Genomic DNA, 22,054 nt, shown 5'->3' on the forward strand with positions numbered 1-22,054 from the left:
AACGGGCTCGGGAACAACGTCTTCCTGATATGAAATGGCTAAATAAGGAATGAGAGACACCAGCCCAGTAAAGACATCACACTATCTCACCGCCACGGAAGTAAAGGTGGATAGAAAACAAAAATGACCAATGGAGCATAGTTTATAACAAACTCGTTTATTAACATAAAAACCTTTACTGTCCACTTACCTCGGTGAGATCCATGAAAACAACATATGAAAGCAATAACATTATCATCATCATGAAATCATATAGACTTTATAACATAACACTTACCACGCCTTTGCATTTCAATCATTAAACAACAAATTTTCCTCTTTTACCAGCCTACTAGTATCCATGGGGATCCATAGGGGGTCTCCGCTACCCGTGAACCATTAATATTAATAACCTGATTCCAGGGCTATCCCCGTACCCCGTCCGGTATGGGCGCCAAAACCATGAACCTCAATACCCCGTCCGGTATGAGGGTGAAACGGGTCGTCCCCATATCCCGTCTGGTATGGGCACCAAAACACATAAGGTCTCCATACCCTGTCCAGTATGAGAGACCATGTTCCCGGTAGGGTTCCCTATGGACCCGGTCCGTCCACCATCTCGCAGGATATCTAGTCAGGCTTTCCACATTATCAATCTTGCCTTTTTCCTTGATCTCAATCATCCAATCATACACAACATGTAAACCAGTAATTGACACCAAACAAGACAACACAGTATCGGGTTCACCATAATACAAACCATAATAAAAGAAACCATGATTCATGCATACGAGACATAACATAATTACATCAAACATCATGCTGCATTTAATACTGAAAATTAGATCAAACAATAACAGACCAACACTGTATCAGACTCGGACTCCATTAGCAACCTTAATCAATTATACATCTATAAAGTCACAAAGTACAGTTTAATTATTTATTTAGCTTTAATACCGTGATAGGAAATAGGGTGAGGGGTCCTTAGTTTCCCTGAATTTTTTTCAGAAAACTGAAACGTACTACCGGTACCTGCACGTGTTCCAAAAAATCCCAAATCAGACCTAGGGCCCCCTTTCGGCCAATATCAGAATTCTGGCACGGCCACTCCGCCGTGCTCCGACGACGGCGCAGCCGCTTGCAGCGGCAATCCACCTCGGGTTGGCCGTTTTTGGCCATTTTCAGCCGAATTCGGGCAAACTTGCATCGGTCCCTGCGATAAAACAACCCTAGGGCCCTCGGTGGGCCACAAAATCACGAAAAATCGAGACTTACCAGCGGCGGTTCTCTCGGGTGCGGCGGCTCCTCCGACGTGAGTCGCGTTTTGATGTTTGGCTCTGATCAACCTGTAGAGAAAAGAACGGTGATAACAGTGGTATAAAATTTGCTTCGAACAGAGGTCAGGAAGGGCCTCATCGGAGGCAAAAACAGAGGGGAGTCGCGGCGGTGCCGCCGGACTTCAGCTGGGTTTTCTAGCCGTTTGGTCCGTGGTTTGGCTCCGGTTTGGCCATAGGCGGACTCAACATCGAAAAACGAGCCAAGGAGAGAAAATTTACCTCGATTGGCGGTCGAAAACCTCTCAGGTGCGGCGGCGGGTGGCGGCGGCCAGCTCCTCCGACGTCTAGTTCTTCTTCTCCTGCGAGGCACTGGCGGGCTTTTGTGGTCAGGTGTGGTGGGGTTATTTATACCCTTTGCATTTTAATCTCAACCGTCCATCAAGATTAAATTTGGACCGTCCAATCGTGATTTAATTAGGATTAAATCTAGGTCGTCCATCGCGATGCAATCTGGACCGTCCGATCGCGTGCACGCATATCGCCCACGTGGCCTGTCTTGTGTCAGCGTTTTCTTGCCACGCGGCGTGTCCTGGTTGGCCGGGGCTGCTGACGTAGCACAACTTTTCTAAATTACGTTTTGACCCCCGATTTCCGATTTTCTTTTCAAAAATACCCTCATAATCTAAATTTTCACCCCTTTTTCCCAAAATCAATTTCAATTAAATCCAAATAATATTTTTACCCAATTTTATCATTATTATTATTTTTATTTTTATTAAATTAAATTAAATTAAATTAAATAAAAGTCTAAAAAATTCAAATACAAAAAAAAGGAAAATAAATAAAAATAAAAATAATAAGAATAAAATTAGAAAAAAAACACTTGGGTGTTACATTGCTATTTGGAACACAATTTTATAGTATTTATGTGATATTATACTTAATATATATAAAATAATTAAAAATATTTATTTGATTAATTCTATGGTCACCAATTATATTAAAGCTACCTTTTTAATTTTAATCAATGCGCTAAAGAAGTTATTCGTCATTTATTTTTTTTAAAGTTAAAAAAGACAATTTTATTGAGATAACGATAGAAGTTATCAACATGCATAAGGTAAAAAGCCACGTTATAAAAAAAATTAACTTTACTTTACAATAATGTGATTAGTTTTTTTAATAATATATCTCTAATTTAGAAATGTATTTATATTCCAATATATAAAGTTTTGTTAGTAATTAACCTCAGAAACAAGATCTAATTGTCAATAAAAAATTTTAAATACCCTTTAACATCATACTCAAAATATAGTGTATTATAAAATAAATAGAGAAGGTAACCATGATACTTCTTCTTTGCATCAATTAAGAGGGTTAACTAATTATTGAAGAACAATTATAATATGAGAAGAGAATAAATGTGTAGGGTTGATTATTTTATAGAAGCTGTGAAAAATATAAGCCTTATTTTATACTATAACTTATGAAATCTTTGAACTCAAAAAAAGAATCATAAAATATTCAAAGTAAATAGAGAATTGTGGCTATTTAAAATGTGATTTCTTAAATAAAGAATCCATTTCTATTTGGGATGTAATTTTATTATACTTATTAGATATTTTACTTAATTTATATAAAATGCTTATTAATATTGATTTTATCAGTTTTATGGCCGCCATTATGGTACAAATTGAGTTATTTCAAATAATTTTTTTTTTGAATTTAATTTTTATGTGGAAGAACTCATTAGCCATTTACTTTAAAATGTAAGAAATAATTTTTTTGAGATAATGTTAAAAGTTTATCACGTCGTAATATATTTTTTTGAATTATAAGCAACAACAGCACGATCTTATGGTCTTTTTAATCTAAAAAACCTATAACAATTTATATAGTTTTACAACTTTTTTTCAATTTTTAGAAGATGAGTTTGGGAGTTCAAAATTCTAGATGAAGATGGTGAGTGCTATTGGAATAATAAAGCTCAAAAGGAAAGGTGAATTAAGGAAAATGAGATAGATGGAAATAGCTGTGAATATTTTCTGCTAACTACTTTTTAATTTCCTATTTTTTGTCTTTAAAACACCAATTTAATGATAATAGTTAACTAAGTCTATCCTCTTCACATTTCTTTACTGTACTATACATCCATATGTATGTAGAGTTATTTCCTTGATAATTAATTAAAATTACATAATTAAGTGTTAAGTGCTTTAAAATATAAATACATTTGTTGACCATACAAGTATGACACCATAAATTTTTTTAAAAAAATTATATAAACAAAATTTAGAGAATCACAATCACTAAATAATTTTTTATTTCATATTAGTGATTTAAGAATAAAAATATATAACAAAAATTAGCTAATTTTCTAAATTCAAAGCTACAGGTGTTTCACATTTTCTATATATACATATGGTATATATAAAAAAATTATGTGATAAAGTTTAATTTATTTTATTGATTTTTTCATAGTACTATTATATAATAGAACTTCATCAAAATCTTTACAAGATATCAAGATTCTTATTTGGTAGAAATTTATGATATGCAACTGGATTTTTTATCTTTAAATGCGTTTGTTAATTTTTGAGAAACAATAGTTTATTAAATAATTTATATTTTTTCTATTATTCAAAAGTTTTGGATTCATGAAAAAATTGATCATTAATTCTTTTTTTTTTGTTAAGTACGAATGCTTAATCAGCATGCTAAATTTTTTATTTCATCCCTAAATTCTCATTGTTTCTTTTTATTGATTTCGTGGTTTTTATTAATTAATGTGATACACTTGTTTGTTTCTTTTGAAAAATTTACTATACTTTACAATAATGTGATTAGTTATTTTAATGCAATATTTTAGTTTAAATCATATATTTATATACCAATATATAAAAATTGGTTAAAATTTAACATCAAAAACATTATCTAATTGTTAATTAAAATTCCAAAATAACATTTAACATCCTACTTACTGTAATATAAAAAATATTAGCCGATAATGATAACATCTCAAACTGTAAACTAAAGGTTTATATAGTTACAACACTTAGCACCTTGTGAACCTTTTAAATGATTGTGTACTTGCACAAACTTTACTTTCTAATATTAACTTAACTTATTGCTAATTATCTTAAGTTTAATTAATGTGATATATTTGTAAGTTTTTTGAGTTACCTTTAACTTATTACTAAACTCATACGAAATTTTAAAAGATAATTATACATAAAAAAATTATTCTACCACATGGTCTATTAGAGCTTCAAAATGAAAAATTCATCCTCCTTAAAAGCTTTTCTATTCAACTAATCAATTTGTTCTCTCTTCCTCTTAGCTCACAGTCAACTTTTGTTTTCCTCACATTATGTTGTCTCTTTGTTTTTATCTCAATTTTTAGCCTTAAAACTAATTTTTATCCTCAATATTTTCCTCACATTATGTATAAATTGATGTGTATGTACATATAAAAGATGGAATTATCAATTAATATTCACTAGGTGAGATTGGTGGTAGAGAGATGCAATAAGTAATTCAATGTGTACTATTTCAAAATATTAAGTCTTGTGGTAAATTAAACTGCTATTAAGATACTGAATACTTGTATAACTTTGTGACATAGTTTACTTTTTTGAGTATCTATCATTTGTCACGCGACTTTTATGATTATAAGGAAAACGTACAAGATCTCCTATTTGTATAGAAGTAAAAAATCATTCAATTTTTCATTCGTCCCATGATTTTTATGGGTAGAAGGAATACCTATAAGATCTCTTATTTGTTTAAAAGTACAAAATCAAATACTACAAGCTTGCTATAAACCTAAAAAACATATGAAGGCTCACTGGTGAAAAGTAGAAGTTCCATCGGGGGAGTTCATTACTTGCACAAGGTATAAAAAGGACTGGCTCTTCCACCTCCACACTACTAGTGAATATAGGCTCTACCATGATGCTTTGGCTAATAAAAGGTGGAGGTTTCCCAATTGGCTTCATGAGAGGTAAATCTTTATCATTATTTTTGTTGTATATGTATATATTCATGTATAAATCAATTACATATTATGCTGAGTAATGTGTATATATGTATTTTTAAAAGATAAACTGTAATGCTGATGAAGAAAGGGGAAGTCATAAGACTTGCAGAGGGTGTACAAGAGATCCAAAATGCAGAATGAACCTCTTGTGTCTGCTTTGGTTGCTACAAATGCCGCTTTAAGGATTGTTAGTCATGCACTTGTATTAATTATATGTAGAATGCACAACCCTAATCTCTCCTAATCATCACTCCGTCTTAATGATTACACAGATTCGAAGTTTCATTTTTTAGACTTTATGTCAACTATACGTAAAATTCAGACTACATGATCATGTTTTTTATTAACAGCCCGATCTTGATCATTACTTTCAATTGGAATTTGGATGCATGTGCCATCTTCCACCGCATAGTACATTAATTTCTACTGTGCTGGCGGCAGTATCTATAGAGGCTCTAGGTGTGAAGGTGGTGGATGACAAGACTCTCTAATGTCATTTGCTCAGGCTCTGTGGCGGCCATGCATTGGATGCTCTTATCGAAAGTGTTTGTTGTGGTATGACGGGTGATGATTAGACTTGAAAATTTGTGTTTGGAATTTGAGATTTGGAGAAGAGAAAGAAAACTTTTTGGAATTAATGAGAAAAGAAATAAAGGACAATAGAGGATATGTGTGTGTACGTGTTTATATATGTATATTCTTTTTCTATCTTAAAAATTCTTTGACAATAATGCTACATATCACTTAAATAGTTATATTTATATTTGTAAAATATGTACATATAAAGAATACTTAAAAGAATTATGAGGTATCCTTAAATTTATCTTTTGATTTATCATAATCCTATTATTTAAGAGAATTTTACCAAAATTCTTAAATGAAATAAATAATATAATTTAATAAAACTAGTGATATATTATTGGCTTTCTTTTAAATATATGCAGATACTATTTTTCGTAAAATAATGGTTTATTAAAGAATTTTATGTTTTTTCTAATACTCAAAATTCTTGGATTCTAGAAAAAATGAGATCATTAAATTTTTTTGAGAGATAAAAGATAAAAATTTTAAATAGAACGGTAGAAAGCCACCACCAAAGAATGGCACATGGTTAAAGATCATCTCAGCCTAAAAAATTAGTATATCTTAAATAAATGTTAAAACAAGCAGAAATTTTTTTCTCATAATTCTAATAAAATGACTATAAAGTCTTAACTATCACTAAAAACTATCTTTGTTATATAACATCTTATCACTCACTAAAAAAAATCTTTCTTTTAATGGAATGAATAATATTGAAATAATATATTTCATTAGTAATCCAATCTAATATGCTTAAAATAAGTGTATTAGATTTATTTATCAGAGTTTATTAAAAAAATAGTAAACAAACAATTAGATATATAATTTAAATCAATAGATGATTAATATTGTTAGAAGGCTCATGTAATGACCTTGGAATTCCAAAGAAAAAATAAATCATAAATTAAGTGCGGAAGCAAAATAATTAGTTAGGGTTTACATTCCTTACACAATAAATTAAAGTACCAAATAGTGCTACGGGAATTATCCTTTTGAAGGAAATACAAAAAAATTAAGGAAATAAATGGAAAATAAATAAATTTGGTATCCTACTCGCAACCCTCTTGTGGATCGGGCACTGGATCCTGGTCCTCTTGATGTGAAATGGTTAAATAAGGAATGAACTACACTAGTCCAGTAAGAATATCACGTTACTCACCGACACAGAAATGAAGGTTGGTAGAAAAATAAAAAAGAGCTAATGGAGCTCTTAATTAAACAAATTCATTTATCATAAACAAAATCTTTTACTATCTACTTACCGTAGTGAAATTTACAAAATAGCTTATAGAAACAATAACATAACACAGATCATGATTTTATATGTAATCGATTTGAACAACGATTTTATCCATTTATCAGCCTACGGGTATCCATGGGGGTTCATAGGGATGTCCCCACAACGCATGAAATTTACAAAAGAACTAATGGAGCTCTTAATTAAACAAATTCATTTATCATAAACAAAATCTTTTACTATCTACTAACCGTAGTGAAATTTACAAAATAGCTTATAGAAACAATAACATAACACAGATTATGATTTTATATGTAATCAATTTGAACAACAATTTTATCCATTTATCAGCCTACGGGTATCCATGGGGGTTCATAGGGATGTCCCCACAATGCATGAACACTTTTCTTTAACATTTTAAATTAACGGGCTGTCCCCAAACCCCATCTGGTATGAGCGCCAAACTACTAAACCTCAATACCCCATCTAGTATGAGGCTGAAACGGATCGTCCCCATACCCCGTCCGGTATGAGTGCCAAATTACCAAACCTCGATACCCCATCCAGTATGAGACAACGTTCATGGTAGGGTTCTCTATGTACCCGGATCCAACATCTCCCAAGATATCCAGTAAGGCTGCCGTTTCATCCATTCACTTAATCACGCAATTTTTTATTTTCCTTTAATCTCCATTATTTCCAAATTCAACCGTAAATACATAAAACAACCAATACATGGATTCAAAGTTATGAAATCAATCAATCAGATACTATCATGCATTCAAACGGTAAAAATAATTAATAGAAACAACAGTAGATAATTTCCGGTTCTGACTCCATTAGTAACCTGTAATTAATTATGAATATTTTTAAAATTGTACAAAACACCGTATTATTGTTAATTTGACTTCAACTCCATAATAGAGAATAGGGTGAGGGATTCTTACTCAATTCGATGCCCGAAAAGTGAAACTTGTTGACTACACTTACCGGCGTTCCCCGAATTCTCTGAATTCTTCTTCGGGGATTAAAACGCGCTACAAGTACCTACAGATATCCCAAAAAACCCAAAAACAGTGTCAGGACCCCTTTTTGGCCAATTCCAGATTTTCCAGCACGGTGGCTACACTGTGCTCCGACGACGGCGCCCCTGCCCGTGGCGGCGGCTACCTCAAGTTGGCTAATTTTTGCCGTTTTAGGCTAAATTCGGTCAATTTTGCATCAATTCCTGTGAGACACACGTTAAAGGGCCTCGGTTGGCCAAAAATAAAATAAAAAATTAAAACACACCAGCGATGGGGCTCTCCAGTGCGGCAGCTCCGTCAGCTTACTTTTGCAGTTGAGTGTTTTGCTTCAGTCAACCTGTAGAAAAGGAAACAATGATTACAACAGTGGAAAAATTTTACAGAATAAGAATCGGGAAGGGCTTAATCGGAGGCAGTTTTTTGAAATTTCCCACGGCGGCGGCGTTAGGCTTTGCCTAAGATTTCTTGCAATCTGCTAGTCTTTTCACTCCAATTTGGCTATGGGGGTGTTTAAAATTTAATTCCAAGCAAAAGGAAATTTTTTTACCTCTTTTGGCGGTTGAAAATGGCTCTGGTGTGGCGGCGAGTGGCGGCAGCTCTCTTCCCGGAGACTGGGTCTTCTTCTTCGGCGAGGGTGTCTAGCAGCTAGGGTTAGGGTTTGGTGTGAAGAGGGTTATTTATACCAATCCTCTTTTAATCTGAGCTGTCCATCGCATTTGACATAGACCATCCAATCGTGATTAAATAGGAAGTATATCTGGACCTTTGATCATGTTTAAATCTGACCGTCCGATCACGTCTGGGGAGTGCACACATCGGGGCCGTCCATGCGCGCGGGAGCGGATCTAGGTTGTCTGATCGGGGGCACGCGGATCACCTGCGTGGCATGTTCTAGTTTGTCAGAGCTATTGACTGAGCATCCTACGTGGCATAACTTTCTTAAATTATATTTTGACCCCCAGTTTCTGATTTTTCTTTCAAAAATACTCCCATAACCCAAATTTTCACACATTTTTCCTAAAATTGATTTCAATTTCATCCTCCTTCAAATTTCCTTCATTTTTACACTAAATTAAAATTTAAAATATTTAAAAGTTATATTTACAAATTAATTTAAATTACATAAAAATTAATTTTGGCATTACAGCTCATAAATAGTTATTCGAGCTTGTTTCGGTGCTCTTGAGGAATAGAAAATCTTGCAATAATAATATGCAACATTACGATAAATTTTAAGAGCTTTTTTCTTAAGAGTTACAAGAACCAAATTCCAAGTTGATTGTTTTCCTAAAAAAAAAACTTCACCAACTCTATCTAGTTACAAGTGTGGCTTTAGAGATTGTCAGTGCCACACCTGCATTTTTTATATGCAAAATGCACAACCCTAATCTCCCTATCATCACTCTTGCTTAATGATTATGCAGATTGAAAGTTTCATCTTTCAAACTTTATGTCGACTATACATAAAATCTAGACTGCATGATCATGTTTTTTGATTAATGGCTCGAGCTTGATCACACTTTCAATTGGATTCTGGATGCACGTGCCATCTTCGGCTGCGTAGTACACAAATCTCTACAGTCCTAGCAGCAGCATTTGCCGAGGCTCTGGGCATAGAGGTGATAGAAAACAAGGCTTTATAACTAGTTGTTTGTTTAGGTTCTGTGGTGGCCATGCATTAGAAGATCCTATCAAAAGTGTTTGTTGCTGTATGATGGGTGATGATTAGACTTGAAATTTGTGTTTGGAATTTGGGTTTTGGAGAACAAAAAGAAAACTCTTTGGAATTAATGAGAGAAGAACTAAAGGACAATATATTATATATATATATATATATATTTCTATCTAACAAGTTCTGTAACAGCCCCGGAAATTAAAAGAAAATGTATAAATTTATTCTAAGTGCGGAAGCGAAATAAAATAGATTATGATTAACATCCCTTACACAGTAACCAAAACGAATTAAACATATGAAAGAATAAACTAACTAAGAGAAATACTATGAATGAATACTATAAGAAAACTAATAAATTATTAGGCTTCTACTCGCCATCTTCCTGCAAAACGGGCTCGGAAACCAAGTCCTCCTGATCTGAAATGGTTAAGGAATGAGCTACACTAGCCCAGTGAAGACATCACACTATCTCATTGTCACAGAAGTAAAGATTGGTAAAAAATAAAAAAATGACCAATGGAGCATAATTTATAACAAACTCATTTATCAATAATAAAAACTTTACTGTCCACTTACCTCGGTGAGATTCATGAAAACAACTTATGAGAAACCATAACATCATAAACATCATAAGATAATGCACACTCTGTAACATAACACATATCATACTTTTGTATTTAAATCATCAGGTAACAAATTTCCTCTTTTATCAGCCTACTAGTAACCATGGGGATCCATAGGAGGTCCCCACTACACGTGAACCATTCACATTAATAACTTAATTCCAGGGCCGTCCCCATAACCCGTCCGGTATGGGCGCCAAAACCATAAACCTCAATACCCCGTCTGGTATGAGGGTGAAACGGGCTATCCCCATACCCCGTCTGGTATGGGTGCCAAAACACATAAAGTCTCCATACCTCGTCCGATATGAGAGACCACGTTCCCGGTAGGGTTCCCTATGGACCCGGTCAGTCCACCATCTCCCAGGATATCGAGTTAAGCTGTCGACATTATCCATTTATCAATTCACATACCTGTTCCCATGTTTCTTAATTTCAATTATCCAATCAAACATAAACACGTAAACCAGTAATGGACACCAAACAAGGCAACACAACATCGGGTTCACAATGATTCAAACCATAATAAATAAAACCGTGATTCATGCATACGAAACCATATAATAAACACATCAGGCACCATACTGCATTCAAAACTGTAAAATAAATCAAACAACACCTGATCAAAAAATACATAAGATTCAGGCTCCATTAGCAACCTTAATTAATTATACATATCTATTAATTCATAACGTACCATTTTATCATTTATTAAGCATTAATGCTGTAATAGGAAATAAGATGAGAGATCCTTACTTGTTTCAAAGTCTGAAATCAGGCTCTCACTACGCCTACGGGCAGTCCCTAAATTCCCTGAATTTTTTTTCAGAAACTGAAACACACTACCAGTACCTGCACATGTCCCCAAAAAACCCCAAATCAGACCCAGGGCCCTTTCGGCCAATTTCAGAATTCTGGCGCGGCGGCTCCACCGTGCTCCGGCGACGGCGCCACTGCCCACGGCGGCGATCCGCCTCGGATTGGCCATTTTTGGCCAAACTTACATTGGTTCCTGTGATAAAACACCCCTAGGGGCCTCGGTGGGCCAAAAAATTCTAAAAACCCGAGACTTACCGGCGACGAAGCTCTCGGGTGCGGTGGCCCTTCGGTGCGAGTTGTGATTTGGTGTTTTGCTCTGGTCAACCTGTAGAGAAAAAGACGGTGATCACAGTGGTATAAAAATTATATCGAACGGGAACCGGAAAGGGCCTCATCGAAGGAAAAAATTGAGGAAACCTGCGGCAGTGCCGCTGGACTTCGACAGTGTTTTTCGGTCAATTGGTCATGGTTTGGCTTCGATTTTGCCACAGGGAGGTTCAGCATCGAAAAACGAGCCAAGGGGAGAAATTTTACCTCGTTTGGTGGCCGAAAAATCCTCCATTGCGGCGGCGGGTGGCGGCGGCTGGTTCCTCTAATGGCTGGGTCGTCTTCTCCGGCGAGGGTTCTGGCAGCTAGGGTTCGGGGTTGGGTGTGGATGCGATTATTTATAACCTTCCCCTTTTAATCTGAGCCGTCCATCATGATTTAATCTGGGCCGTCCGATCGCGATTAAATTAGAAATAAATCTAGGTCGTCCATCGCGATACGATTTGGGCCGTCCGTGCATGATCAAATCTGGACTGTCCGCAAGCGTGAGATCCGGACCGTCCGTGCATGCGAGAACGGATCTGGGCCGTCCAATCGCGCGCACGCGGATTGCCCACGTGTCTCCGTCCCGCGTGGCTTCTTGCGTCAGCGTCCCTGCCACGCGGCGTGTCTTGGTTGGCTGAGGCTGCTGACGTGGCACTATTTTTTTAAATTATATTTTGACCCTCAATTTTTTATTTTCTTTTCAAAAACACCCCCAGAATCCAAAATTTCTCCCTTTTTTCCCAAAATCAATTTCAATTAAATCTCAAAAATAATTTTACCCTATTTTATTATTATTATTATTTTTATTTCTATTAAATTAAATTAAAACCTTATAAATTAATTATTAAAATAGAATAAAATTAAACAAAATTCTAATTAAAAAAATAAAAATAAAACAAAAGAAAAATTTTTGGGTGTTACAACTCTGCCCCCTTAAAGAAATTTGGTCCCCCAAATTTGCCTCTTACTTTTGGTCGAACAAATGAGGATACTGAGCTCTAAAGTCTGATTCTAGCTCCCAGGTAGCCTCCCTTGGCGAGTGGTTCTGCCACACTACCTTTACAAATGATATTTCAAGGTTGCGGAGTATTCTACTCTTTCGTTCCGTGATACGGACTGGTACTTCCTCATAAGATAAGTCCTCTTGGGGTGGAAGCGGTTCATGAGCCAAGACATGAGAGAGGTCCGGGTTGTACTTACGTAGCATGGATACATTGAACACATTGTGGACCTTGGAGAGCTCTGGAGGCAGTGTTAGTCTGTAGGCGGCAGTACCAATCCTGTCTAAGACTTCATATGGTCCAATAAATCGGGGGTTCAGTTTTTCCCTCCTGCCGAACCTACTAATTCCTTTGAAATGAGTGACCTTGAGGAACACCCGGTCGCCTTGTTCAAATGCTAAATCTCTCCTCCAAGTGTCCGCATAACTCTTCTGCCTGCTCTAAGCCGTCTGAATGTTCTTTCTGATTTTAACTATTTTAGACGTGGTCTCCTCCACCAATTCTGGTCCAAACAATTTTCTCTCGCCCACTTCTTCCTAACAAATCGGTGATCTGCATGGGCGCCCATATAACGCCTCATACGGAACCATGCCAATGCTCGCTTGGTAGCTGTTGTTGTAGGCAAATTCTATCAGGGGTAGATGGTCGTCCCAATGGCCCTTAGAGTCAAGGACGCAAGCTCAGAGCATATCCTCAAGTGTATAGATTGTCCTTTCTGATTGTCCATCAGTCTGAGGATGGAAGGCAGTACTGAGAGACAGCTTTATTCCCAGGTCTGCTGAAAGCTACTCCAAAATTGAGAAGTGAACCTGGGGTCCCTGTCGGATACCAATGTCACTGGAACTCCATGCAATCTCACTATTTCCCGGATATACATTATTGCGAACTTGTCCAAGGGATCGATCATCCTGATGGCTAGGAAGTGGGAAGACTTAGTAAGTTGGTCAACAATTACCCAGATGGCGTCATGTCCTGAACGTGCCTTAGGTAATCCCGTTACGAAGTCCATGGTGATATGTTTCCACTTCCACTCCGGGATCGATAAGGGCTGAAGTAACCCGCCTGGGCATTGATGCTCTGCCTTGACCTACTGACATACCAAGCATTTAGATATAAAGTCAGCTATTTCCCTCTTCATCCCATTGCACCAAAACCGGGGTCGCATGCTTTGGTACATTTTGGTGCTTCTGAGATGCATGGCAAACTTGGAGCTATGAGACTCTGTCATGATGTCTCTCTTTAACTCACTATCGTCTGGGACACACACCCTATCGTGAAACCGAAGTATCCCATCAGTAGAGACTTAAAATTCTGAGTTCGCTCCCTGTTCTGCATCGTTCTTACGGGCTACTAGGGCAGGGTCGACTGACTGGGCTTCCTTTATTCTCTATATTAACTCGGGCTGGATGGTCAGACAGCCCAAACATGCGACTCTCTTCAGGTCCTGAATCTGAACCTGTTGTGTGGCCCCAATTTGCCTGCGTTCTGAAGGCATTAAATAGGTTAAGATCCTGCACTTTCCCTGCTGAAGGCATCTGCCACCAAGTTGCCCTTACCCAGATGATACAAGATATCACAATCATATTCTTTAAGGAGTTCCATCCACCTTCTCTGATGCATGTTGAGATCCTTTTGAGTGAATTTGTGCTTCAGACTCTTATGATCGGTATAGATCTGGAAGGTCTCTCCGTATAAATAATGGTGCCAGGTTTTCAAGGCGTGTATGATTGCGGCAAGTTCCAAGTCATGGGTGGGGAAATTCTTCTCATGATTCTTTAACTGTCTGGACCCATAGGCTATGACCTTCCCATGCTGCATCAGGACACAATCCAGGCCTAGATAGGAGGCATCACTATAAACTGTATATCCCCCCGATCCACTCAGTAAAGCCAGTACAGGTGCAGTGGTCAGCCGCTCCTTTAATTCTGAAAAACTTCTCTAACAGTCCTCATTCCACTCAAACTTGGCATTCTTCTTTGTGACCCGGGTTAGGGGAGCTGCTAGACTAGAGAATCCTTCGACGAACTTGCGGTAATAACCTGTCATTCCCAGGAAGCTACGGATCTCCTTAACTGATGTCAACGTTTCCCAGCCAAGTACCGCTTCAACCTTTTTTGGATTCACTAATACTCCTTCCTTCGATATGATGTGTCCTAGGAAGGTGGTCTGCTCAAGCCAGAATCCACACTTACTCAACTTTGCATATAGCTTCTTCTTTCTGAGGACCTGCAAAACTTGGGCTAGATGGTGAGCATGCTCCTCTCTGCTTTTTGAGTATACCAAGAGTCATCGATGAACACAATAACAAACTGACCCAAGAATTCTCTGAAGACCCTGTTCATCAGGTCCATAAAGATGGTCGGGGCATTGGTTAGCCCAAATGGCATGACCAAGAACTCATAGTGTCCACACCTGGTTCGAAAGGCCGTTTTGGGGATGTCTTCTGTTTTTATTTTCACCTGATGGTAACCTAATCGCAGGTCTATTTTAGAGAAGACCTGCGCACCCTGCAGCTGATCGAAGAGGTCGTCAATTCTGGGAAGGGGATATTTGTTCTTGATTGTGACCTTGTTCAATCTTCTGTAATCAATACACAGTCTCAACGTTCCATCTCCTTTTCTGGCAAACGTGACTCCGTCACCCCAAGGAGACACACTGTGTCTAATAAAACCACTGTCTTGTAATTTAGTAATCTGTTTCCTCAGCTCTTCCATCTCAACACGGCTCATGAGGTAAGGAGCAACCGAAATGGGCTGGGTGCCTAGTTGTAGGTCTATAGTGAACTCAACTTCCCTGTCCACTAGCTGTTTGACCAGTTCATCCGGAAATACATCTTGAAAGTCTCAGACTACCAGAATCTCTTGGATACAAATTTCCTTCTTGGGCTTGCCTTGTTAGAGAAAATAGCAAGGTTAAAGTACTTGAAAATTAAGGAACTTGCCATCAAGGAATAAGTATCAAATGATTTTATTAATTTGTAAATGGCTCCTTATTAGGAGGATTAAATACAACCTTCTTGTTAAAGCAATCTATGGTGGCGTGATACGCCACTAGCCAATCCATCCCTAAAATTACATCAAAATCCCCCGTGTCTAACCCTATTAGGTCTACACTCAGTTTCTTATTTGTTATCTCCACGGCACAAGCCCTGTAGACAACTTCCCCTAATAGTGTTTCACCCCCAACAGTAGACACAAACAACATTGAATCAAGTTTATCAGGTGATACATTAAGTTTGGATGCAAAAACATGTGAAACAAATGAATGCGATGCACCAGTGTCAAATAAAACATGAGCAATATGGTCACAGATAGTGTACATACCCTGTACCACGTCCGGATCGGCATTGACATCTTGCTGTGTGAGGTTGTAAACCCTACCCTGAAAAGGAGGTCTTCCTTGGTTCTGGTTCCTCAGGCATTCTCTCGCATAGTGCTGGGCACTACCACATATGCGACAGGTGTTGTTGAGGTGATAGCATGGTCGGTCCCCGTGATCCCTGCCACAGTGCTGAATATCTTGCCACGTGCTGCCCCTAGAGCCTGAGAGGGGGCCTGGATCACCGGTCTGGGCCTCTTATTTTATTGGACAGGCGCAGTAGATGCTAGTGTGCGGGGTGGAGTTGAGGGTCTGTGACTCCTTGCTGACTGGGAAAGGGTGTTGAAACTCCTCTCCACGATCTGCACCTTTGTCAGAACGGCTAAATATGTCTTGAGCTCTAGTACCAATAAGTGCCGCTTGATCTCTGGATGGAGGCCCCACTGGAACCTCCTGGCCTTTCTACCCTCATCCATCAATATCTCAGGGGAGTATCGACCCAGCTCTAGGAACTTACAAGCATATTCCGACACCGTCATGTTTTCCTGGACCAGCTGAACAAACTCCGTCTCCTTTAAATGTCGGATGTGCTCGGGGAGGTAGTCCGCATGAAAGGTTGCTAAGAACTGCTCCCAAGTGACTGCCGTAGGCAGGGTGGTCTGCTTGAGCTCCCACCAACGATCTACTTCCCCCACCAGTATGTAGGAAGCAAGAGTAACCCTTTGCTCAGGAACACTCCTAAGGTCTTGAAAGCCTTCTCTGTCTCTGCCAACCAGTACTGGGCATCTTTGAAAGAGGACTCCCCTGCAAAAGTGGAAGGGTTTAGTCTCCTATACCTCTCTACGTAGCCCGGGTCAATCAGGGAAGGAGCTGGGTCCCGTGGAAGAGGGACTGGGCCGGGCTGAGAATAGACTGGAGTGCCCTGTGGTGGCACTTGCTGATATAGTGGGGGCACCGGATCATACTGTGGTGGTACCAGGCAATATTGTGGCTGAGGCACTGGATTATACTGCGGCAGTGGTGCCGGGTACTGTGGAGGAGTAGGCTCTTGGCGGGGTAGCTCGGGATCCGCTCGCTGCAGCGGAGGCTCAAACTGTGATAGTGGGGGAGGGTCAGATAGTTTCCTTATCTCCTCTCAACCTTGCTGAGCAGCAATGATCCTTTCGAGCATCTCAAATATTCTATCAACATTTTCCCGAAGCTAATCATCCCGGGCTGCTCGGTTTAGTGGGGGTCTCCCTCTCCTCAACTCTCTGCACCTGCATTTCACAAGGAAGGGTCGAGTAATAATTCTCAGTTTGATATTCCTCTAAGTATTATTGTGTAAGGGACCGGTCTGGGGAATGCGGCTTTGATACCAACTGTAACGGCCCTGAAAATTAAAAGGAAATGTATAAATTTATTCTAAGTGCGGAAGCGAAATAAAATAGATTATGATTAACATCCCTTACACAATAACCAAAACGAATTAAATGTATGAAAGAATAAACTAACTAAGGGAAATACTATGAATGAATACTATAAGGAAAACTAATAAATTATTAGGCTTCTACTCGCCGTCTTCCTGCAGAACGGGCTCGGGAACCAAGTCCTCCTGATCTGAAATGGTTAAGTAAGGAATGGGCTACACTAGCCTAGTAAAGACATCACACTATCTCACTGTCACAGAAGTAAAGATTGGTAGAAAACAAAAAAATGACCAATGGAGTATAATTTTTAACAAACTCATTTATCAATAATAAAAACCTTTACTGTCCACTTACCTCGGTGAGATTCATGAAAACAACTTATGAGAAACCATAACATCATAAACATCATAAGATCATGCACACTCTGTAACATAACACATATCATACTTTTATATTTCAATCATTAGGCAACAAATTTCCTCTTTTATCAGCCTACTAGTATCCATGGGGATCCATAGGGGGTCCCCGCTACACGTGAACCATTCACATTAATAACTTAATTCCAGGGCCATCCCCATACCCCGTCCAGATTCACTCCTTATTTAATCGCGATCGGACGATCCAGATTAAAAGTGATGGACGACCCAAATCAAAATCGGATGGGTATAAGTAACCCCATCCGCACCCAAACCCTAACCCTAGCCGCTAGAGCCCCTCGCCGAAGAAGATAGCCCACCCATCGAGGAGCTAACCGCCGCCACCCGCCGCTGTACCGGAGCAATTTACGACCACCAAACGAGGTAAAAATTTCCTCTCTTACACGAAATTAAATTTTAAACCCACCAATGGCCAAATTAGAGTGAAAGAACCGGCTGATTGGCCGAAAAATACCGTCGAAGCTCAGCGCCGCCGCTGCGGGGTGTCTCAAAAAATACCTCCGATGAGGCCCTTCTGATTCTCATTCGATGTTATTTTTTCACCGTTGCGCCCACCGTTTCCTTCTCTACAGGTTGACCGAAGCAAAACACCCAACCGCAACGTGAGCCGGAGGAGCCACTGCACCGGAGAGCCCCACCGCCGGTGAGTTTTGATTTTTTGCATTTTTTGGACCCACCGAGGGCCCTAAGTGTGTTTTCTCGTAGGAACCGGTGCAAGTTCGGCTGAATTTGGTCAAAAACAGCCGAAAATAGCCAATCCGAGGTAAATTGCCGCCGCGGGCAGCGGCACCGTCGCCGATGTATGGCGGAGCCGCCGTGCCAGAATTTTGAAATTTGTCGAGTAGGCCCTGGGTCTTATTTTTAGGTTTATTTGGGACACTTGTAGGACCGTAAGCGCGTTTCAGTTCTCGAAAAAAAATTCAGGGAACCCATGGACCTCCCGTAGGTGCGGTAACCATCTAGTTTTCAGCGTGGAATCAAGTAAGGACCCCTCACCCTATTTCCTATCATAGATGTAAAGTTTGAATAAATAATAATACGGTCCTTTGTACAAGTTAGATGAATATGCATAATTAACTATAGATTGCTAATGGAGCCCAAAATCGAATATTATTTTCTATTGATTCTTGTTGATTTATTTTACAGTTTAAATGCATGATGGTATCTAGTTTATCTATTCTACGGTTTTAAATGAATGTATTACTGTATTACTTGACCACTGTGTGATTTTGGGATTTAAGATATAGTTGTATTACCGGGTGCATGTTCATTGTTTATGTGATTGTGTTTAATTTAGTAATGAAGATTAAGGATAAATAGGAAAGGGATGTGATCTAATAAACAGATAAGGTGACAGTCTCACTAGATATCCTAGGAGATGGTGGAGTGACAGGGTTCATAGGGAACCCTACTGTGAACGTTGTCTCATACCGGACGGAGTACGGAGACTTGGTCATTTGGCACTCATACTGGACGGGGTATGGGGACAGCTCGCTTCACCCTCATATCGAACGAGGTATTGAGGTTTAATGTTTTGGCACTCATACCGGACGGGGTATGAGGTCGGCTATGTAATTAAGACTGTTAAGGGAAAGGGTTCACATGTAACTGGGACACCCCTACGGATCCCCATGAATACTAGTAGGCTGGTGAAACGAGAAACGGTGATGATTAGTTATTGTTAATGAATATGAATTTATGATATGTTCTATATTACTGATTGTGCATGAAGTTATGATCTGTATGATGTTATTGTCTTCATAGGTTGCTTTCACAAGTTCTCCAATGATAAGAAAAAGGAAAAATGGTTTAATTTTTAATGAATATATTGGTTTAAACTTTGTGCTCCATTGGTTGTTTTTGGTTTTCTACGAACCTTTGCTTCTGTGACGGCGATATAGTGTGATGTCCTTACTGTGCTAGTGTAGCTCACCCCTTATTTAACCATTTCAGATCAGGAGGACCCAGTTCCCGAGCCCGATCCATAAGAAGGGTACGAGTAGATGCTAGATACTTATTAGTTTCCTTTATTTTCCATTTTTCATATTTCTTTCAGAGAATTTGTTCTGTGATGTTCTTGTACCTCTCTTTATAGCCCGGGTCAATCGTGGGAAGAACTGGGTCCCGTGGAAAAGGGACTGGGCCATGCTGATGGTAGATTGGGGGGCCCTATGGTGGTACTTGTTGATACGGAAGGGGCATCAGATTATACTGTGGCAGTGGTACCGGGTGGTACTGTGGAGCAGCAGGGTCGTACCGGGGTGGCTCAGTATCCTCTCGCTGCAGTGGTGGTTCAACCTGTGGCAATGGGGGAGGGTCAGGTAGCTCCCTCCTCTCATCTCAACTCTGCTAGGCCGCAATGAGTCTTTCTAATATCTCAAGTATCCTATCCATGTCTTCCCTGAGCGAACCCTCCCAAGCTGCTCAATTTAGTGGGGGTCTTCCTCTTCTCATCTCTCTGTACCTGCATTTCACAAGGAAGGGTTGAGTGATAATTCATTGTTTGGTGTTTCTCTAAGTATTATTGTGTAAGGGACAGGTCCAAGGAACGCGGCTCTGATACCAACTGTAACGACCCCAGAAATTTAAAAAGAAATGCATATAATAATTTGAGTGCAGAAGCGAAATAAAGGTTAAGGTTAACATCCCTTACACATCCCATTAAAACTCCCCAGTTAAACGTGTTTGGGCGAGACTAGTACTAAGATAGATGATCTCTTTGAAAATCCTCATGTTACACTCATCTTTTTGAGAACGGGGCATTAAATGTTACGCACAACCGGAGCCACGGTCCACTGTTTCATTCATTGAGATAAGAGTGTCCTTACTAGTATCTTAAATAGTAGAACAACAAAAATAGATGTACAATGGGTTGTTTGTTCATCTGGACGTGAATCGAGGTGTTAGGGCACTTTGCTTGATATTAGAACTAGAAGCAGAGGTGAGGTGTGAGCGCATCGTGAAACAAATGATGGGAGGGGGAGGGAAGGAGAAGGAGCACATGTATTTGCAACGCATAATGGAAGGGGTGTGATTATACCAGCATTAATGCACTGGAACCTATCAGAATTTCGCAGTTATGCGTGCCTAGTTGAGAGTAGTACTATGATGGGTGACCTCCTGGAAGTTCTTGTGTTACACTTTTTTTGCAAACGGGGTGTTAAATATTATGTGGGACCATAGCGACAGTATGTCGGTTCATTTGCAAACTTGAGTCACAGCACTGGGGCATTTTGCTTAATATTTTTTGTGCATTCAATTATAGCCCACCATGTGGTAAGAGTGTTATTACGAGTATCTTACATAGTATAACAATGAAAATAGAGGTACGACGGGTGATTCGTTCATATGGGCGTGAGTCGAGGCATTGGGACTTGTTGCTTAATATTAAAACTAGAAGCAGAGGTGAGGTGTGCACATATAGTGATACAAATAATGGGAGGGGGGAGGGAATGAGAAGGGGCACATGCATTTGTAGTACAAAATGGGACGGGTGCGATCAGACCACCACTAATGCACCGAATCCCATAAAAACTATGCAATTAAGTGTCCTTGGGCCAGAGTAGTACTAAGATGGCTGACCTGTCGGGAAGTCCTCATATTGCACTTGTCTTTCTGAAACGTTACACACGACTGAAGACACGGTCCACTGGTTCATTCGCTGGCGTGAGTCGTGGCACAAGGGCATTTTGCTTAATATTTTTCGTTCATTCATTTATAATCTACCACATGATATGAGTGTCATTACAAGCATTTTACATAGTAGAATAACCAAAAACAAGGTGCGATGGGCGGTCCGTTCATCTGGGCGTGACTTGAGCTGTCGGACATTTTGCTTGATATTAGAATTAGAAGCAAAGGTGTGGTGCGCACGCACAGCGAAATAAATGACGGGAGGGGGAAGGGAAGGACAAGGGGTATATGTATTTGCAGTGTAGAATGAAACGGGTGCAATCATACCAGCACTAATTCACCGAATCCCATCAGAATTCCGTTGTTAAGCGTGCTTGGGCGAGAGTAGTATTAGGATGGGTTACCTCCTGGGAAGTCCTCGTGTTGCACCCTTCTATTTGTAGACGGGGTGTTAAATGTTATGCGTGACCGGAACCACGGTCTATCAGTTCATTAGCAAACGTGAGTCGCGACGCCATAGCATTTTGCTTAAAAAATTTTATGCATTCATTTATACTCCACCATGTGATAAGATTGTCATTACGAGCATATTAATTAGTAGAAAAACGAAAATAGAGGTGCGACGGATAGTCTGTTCATCTAGGCATGAGTCGGGGCACCAGGGTATTTTGTTTGATATTAGAAC

General features: G+C 39.2%; 1 pseudogene; it reads left to right on the forward strand.

Annotated features, from left to right (window-relative positions):
• Positions 1-21,682: 21,682 nt before the first annotated feature.
• LOC148267544 (5S ribosomal RNA) lies at positions 21,683-21,801 on the forward strand (annotated as a pseudogene).
• Positions 21,802-22,054: the final 253 nt, after the last annotated feature.

This window comes from Carica papaya, chromosome 3, assembly GCF_054855325.1.
Source record: "Carica papaya isolate Zhongbai chromosome 3, ASM5485532v1, whole genome shotgun sequence".
NCBI classification, from domain to species: Eukaryota; Viridiplantae; Streptophyta; class Magnoliopsida; order Brassicales; family Caricaceae; genus Carica; species Carica papaya.